The sequence below is a fragment of the Colobus angolensis genome, unplaced genomic scaffold (assembly GCF_000951035.1).
Source record: "Colobus angolensis palliatus isolate OR3802 unplaced genomic scaffold, Cang.pa_1.0 Scaffold10, whole genome shotgun sequence".
Taxonomy (NCBI): Eukaryota; Metazoa; Chordata; class Mammalia; order Primates; family Cercopithecidae; genus Colobus; species Colobus angolensis.
In genome coordinates this window covers 22,152,677-22,157,951 of record NW_012110919.1, presented here as the reverse complement: position 1 = coordinate 22,157,951, position 5,275 = coordinate 22,152,677, and the positions used below count along the sequence as shown (strand labels likewise).

At 44.6% G+C, this 5,275-nt stretch overlaps 1 protein-coding gene across 1 annotated transcript in view; it reads left to right on the top strand.

The window, feature by feature from the left end:
- PPP1CC (protein phosphatase 1, catalytic subunit, gamma isozyme) overlaps positions 1-5,275 on the top strand; it is a 24,380-nt gene that overhangs the window by 7,071 nt on the left and 12,034 nt on the right. The window lies entirely within an intron of this gene.

Below are 5,275 nucleotides of genomic sequence, written 5' to 3'. Positions count from 1 at the left end.
TTTCTACAGAGCAACCTTTGCTTTTAATAGTAATAATACATTTTCCTGAATCTCCCTTTCTAGCCAGATAAAGAAATATTGATACTTCTACTGAATCGTAAAAAAAAAAAAACGAATTTGGTGTTGCTTTTTTATTGTTGTTTGTTTTGAGACGGATTTTTTTTTTTTTTTTTTTTTTTGAGACGTCTCGTTCTTGTCCGCCAGGCTGGAGTGTGATGGTGCCATCTGGGCTTGCTGCAGCCTCCGACTCCCGGGTACAAGTTCAAGTGATTCTTCTGCCTCAGCCTCCCAAGTAGCTGGGATTACAGGTGCCTGCCACCACGCCCGGCTGATGTTTGTGTTTTTAGTGCAGACGGGGTTTACCATGTTGGCCAGGCTGGTCTCGAACTCCTGACCTCAGGTGATCTGCCTGCCTCAGCCTCCTAAAGTGCTGGGATTACTGGCATGAGCCACCACGCCCGACCGAAACAGAGTTTCTTTCTTGTTGCCCAGGATGGAGCGCAGTGGCACAATCTCGGCTCACTGCAACCTCCACCTCCCAGGTTCAAGTGATTCTCGTGCCTCAGCCTCCTGTGTAGCTGGGATTACAGGCGTGCGCCACCATGCCCAGCTAATTTTTGTAGAGATGGAGTTTCACCATGTTGGCCAGGCTGGTCTCAAACTCCTAACCTCAGGTCATCCACCCTCCTCAGCCTCCCAAAGTGTTGGGATTACAGGCATGAGCCACCACACCTGGCCTTCTCCTTTGGTTTTGAAGTTCAATGTAGAACAGATTCTTAATTGGGAGGGTTGCACCAACCCTCCCAATTGGATGCACCAATAGATCTAGCATTGCGTCCTCGTGTCCTTAAGCTCTGTGACTTTGGACCAAGTCATTGTAAAATGGGAGATGACAGTGCCTGATTTCCTAGGATTGTTGACAGGATTGAATGGCAATATAAAGCCCTTAGTACAGTGCCTAGTGGATAAGTGCTCGGTAAATGTCAACTACAGTGAGTAAATAACTGTTTGATGGACATTGAAAATAGTGAAGTGGGCTGGGCGCGGTGGCGCCCACCTGTAATGCCAGCTACTTGGGAGACTGAGGCAGGAGAATCACTTGAACCCAGGAGGTGGAGGTTGCAGTGAGCCACGATCATGCACCACGGCACTCTAGCCTGGCAACAGAGTGAGACTCCATCTCAAAAAAAAAAAAAGAAAGAAAGAAAAACATAGTGATGTGAATTTGTATGCTTTTGGCTGATATGGCAACTTTTTTTTTTTTTTTTTTTTATGCTTTTGGCTGATATGGCAACTTTTTTTTTTTTTTTTGAGATGGAGTCTCACTCTGATGTCCAGGCTGGAGTGCAGTAGCACGATCTCAGCTCGCTGCAACCTCCACCTCCCGGGTTCAAGCGATTCTTCTGCCTCAGACTCCACAGTAACCAGCCACCACGTCCAGCCTGATATGACAACTTTTAAGAACTCTGCAATGTTCACTTGGACTGCCAAGCCCCATAAGCCCCATTTGAAATCTCTGTTAGACAATTTAACGTGAAAATTAAGAGTAATTCCAGATTTTCATACTTTGAAAAATACTCCAATAAAGCCTGGTAAGCAAAAGGCACTATTGTTTTGTAATTTTATAGCACAGAAACATGCTTTTTGCTCATCAAAAGTATATAGTCTGGGCTGGGCACAGTGGCTCACACTTGTAATCCCAGTACTTTGGGCGCTGAGGCAGGCAGATCACCTGAGGTCGGGATTTCAAGACCAGCCTGACGAATATGGAGAAAACCCCGTCTCTACTAAAAATACAAAATTAGCTGGACGTGGTGACACATGTTTGTAATCCCAGCTACTTGGGAAGCTGAGGCGGGATAATTGCTTGAACCTGGGAGGTGGAGATTGTGGTGAACCGAGGTCACGCCATTGCACTCCAGCCTGGGCAACAAGAGTGAAACTCCATCTCTAAATAAATAAATATATAGTCTGGAATGTATGTTTAATTCTAATGCTACCAGTCAACACTACTTAAAGATTTATCCAGATTTCAGTCATGCAACAGATTTTGAGCACCTGCTGCTTGCTGGCTATGGCTTGTGTACACTACAGAGCAGGGCTATTGCTGTGGGTTTTACTGCAGTGGGTTTGCATTCTACCAGTGGGGCCAGATGAGCCGGCAGAAGCAAACTGGCAAGTATAAAACAAATACAAGCATGGTGGAGGTGGGGGTGGTGGGTAGTGACCTGATGTTGAGAGAGCCTTTCAGAAAGCATGCAGCAAGCCTGTGAGGGGAGAGGAGATGGATGAGAGAAGCTTTTCTCCAGGGTGAAGTGTGGTGTCTGTGGTGTCTGAAGGCTGAGCAGCTGTATAATAACTGATGGAAGATGGTTTTGGCAGTTTCTATCTTTATATAACTTTTTTCCTTCCGCTAATTGTAGGGAATTTAAGAAGCTCTCAGACCATGTTTGTTGATGTTTTTCATAAGCACCATTCTTTATGAGTCTTTATTTATTCTGAAAAAGCTGCATCTAATCTTAATATTGAGTCATTTTTAAGTCCAGGTACAGTGGCTCATGCCTGTAATCCCAGCACTTTGAGGGGAGCCAAAGCAAGAGGATCACTTGATCCTGGAAGGTTGAGGCTGTAGTGAGCTAGGATCATACACTCCAGCCTGGGCACCAGGCTTCTTCCAAAAAGAGGAAGAATTTTTAAATTGTTGGTAGTATTGCTTTTGCTTTTTTACTGATCTCTGAATGTCCCCACCCAGAGGACAAACAGAGAAACAGAATAAAGGAGTTAAAACAATATGAACTATGTTCAAAGGTGACAATGGAGAGCTTCCAAAGCCAAAAAAAATTGTTAGCAACATTGATTTCATCTGATGGCATTGACTAAATACAATAGCATTCATAAACAAAGCCTGCCATTATATGGTATGAGCCAATTATCACAGAAATATTCTCCTGGAAGACTTAAAGTCAGCTATTCATTCATAAGTGCAGGACTCTGCTGAAAAAAAAATTCACGTTGAAACCGGAAGCTTCTAGGATTTCTTTCCTAGCCAAAAATAAAGCTCCCTGCTGGGCATTGTGCCCAAGTTTTTGGTTAACTTGTGGTGAAATCACTAATGATTGGCATTTTCTGGCCAATGAAGCAGGGATCCCATCTTTCACAGGGAGTATTTCTTTTTTTTTTTTTTTTGTGAGACGGAGTCTCGCTCTGTCGCCCGGGCTGGAGTGCAGTGGCCGGATCTCAGCTCACTGCAAGCTCCGCCTTGCGGGTTTATGCCATTCTCCTGCTTCAGCCTCCGAGTAGCTGGGACTACAGGCGCCCACCACCTCGCCCGGCTAGGTTTTTGTATTTTTTAGTAGAGATGGGGTTTCACCGTGTTAGCCAGGATGGTCTTGATCTCCTAACCTCGTGATCCGCCCGTCTCGGCCTCCCAAAGTGCTGGGATTACAGGCTTGAGCCACCACGCCTGGCCCACAGGGAATATTTCTTGAGTCCTAACTCTGTTATGTATGTCTGGAGAGAAAAAGAAAATCACTTATGGAAAAAACATTATTTGTTGCTCAGTTGCTGTTTTATTAAATATGCATCTGTTTCATATCTTTCCTCGAAGACTATCATTACTATGCTTTTTATTGCTTCTTGTATAACATTTTTATCATAATGAGACTTAGTTACATATTTTGGGGTCCAAAAGTGAACTTTATAACTGTAAAATTAAGGTACATTTAGCAGTTTAGTGCTACTTTATCTGTATCTAATGACTGTCCAATCTGTTACAACTGGAACAAAAACAGAAAATTTCTTTCCCCCAACTACCTACCTGCTGACAAGTGAGCTCTGTTGCAAAGTTTGTACTTTGGTAGAAGAACCCTAAGTGCTCTGGTGGTGTGGATGCCCCATGCTGTGCAGTGATTTCTTTCTCCCATTATTACCTTATCTGTTCAAATTATTAGGAAACGTGCTTTCTTACAGTATAGCACATGACTGACATCCTAATTGCACGGCAAAATAAGTACAACGAACCAACATTTTCTTTTTTTTGAGATGGAGTCTTGCTCTGTTGCCCAGGCTGGAGTGCAATGGCGCAATCTCCGCTCACCGCAACCTCTGCCTCCCTGGTTCAAGCGATTCTCCTGCCTCAGCTTCCCAAGTAGCTGGGATTACAGGCATGTGCCACCACGCCCAACTAATTTTTGTATTTTTTAGTAGAGACGGGGTTTCACCATGCTAGCCAAGTTGGTCTCGAACTCCAACCTCAGGCAATCCACCCGCCTCAGCCTCCCAAAGTACTGGGATTACAGGCATGAATCACTGCGCCCGGCCAGCATTTTCTTTTCTTTTTTTTTTTTTGAGGCGGAGTCTCACTCTGTCGCCCGTGGAGTGCAGTGGCCGGATCTCGGCTCACTACAGGCTCCGCCTCCCGGGTTTACGCCATTCTCCTGCCTCAGCCTCCCGAGTAGCTGGGACTACAGGCGCCTGCCAGCTCGTCCGGCTAGTTTTTTGTATTTTTTAGTAGAGACAAGGTTTCACTGTGTTAGCCAGGATGGTTTCGATCTCCTGACCTCGTGATCCGCCCATCTCGGCCTCCCAAAGTGCTTGGGATTACAGGCTTGAGCCACCGCGCCCGGCCAGCATTTTCTTAATGAAATGAAAACAACACTAACATTTGTTCATAGGTAAATTAAATCAGAGATTCTCTGGAGGAAATACCCATGGTCCCATGGTCCTCTGAAAAACACCGATGGAGAAGGTTCTGAGTATTTCCAATCCTGTTTCTTTTCTTTTTTTTTTTTTTTTGAGATAGAGTCTCGCTGTGTCGCCAGACTGGAGTGCAGTGGCACAATCTTGGCTCACTGCAACCTCCGCCTCCCAGTTGAAGCAGTTTTCCTGCCTCAGCCTCCCAAGTAGCTGGGATTACAGGTGCACACCGTGTTGGCCAGGATGGTCTCGATCTCTTGACCTCATTATCCGCCCGCCTCGGCCTCCCAAAGTGCTGGGATTACAGGCATGAGCCACTGTGCCTGGCCTTCAATCCTGTTTCTAACAGCATTCGCACAGACAGGATGGCCCCTTTTTTTGAAATACTATTAAAGAAGTCTTACTTGGTATCGAAGATGCAATTAAATCTTGTCTAATATTTTAAGATTCTAATTAGACATTAAAACCATGTTTATTATAAGTGTCCTGAAAATGAAGCCACTCAGAGAAAGCTAGTTAAACCATGTTTTTGCCTATTTATCTAAATCTTGTATTTTTTTTTTTTTTTTTTTTGAGACGG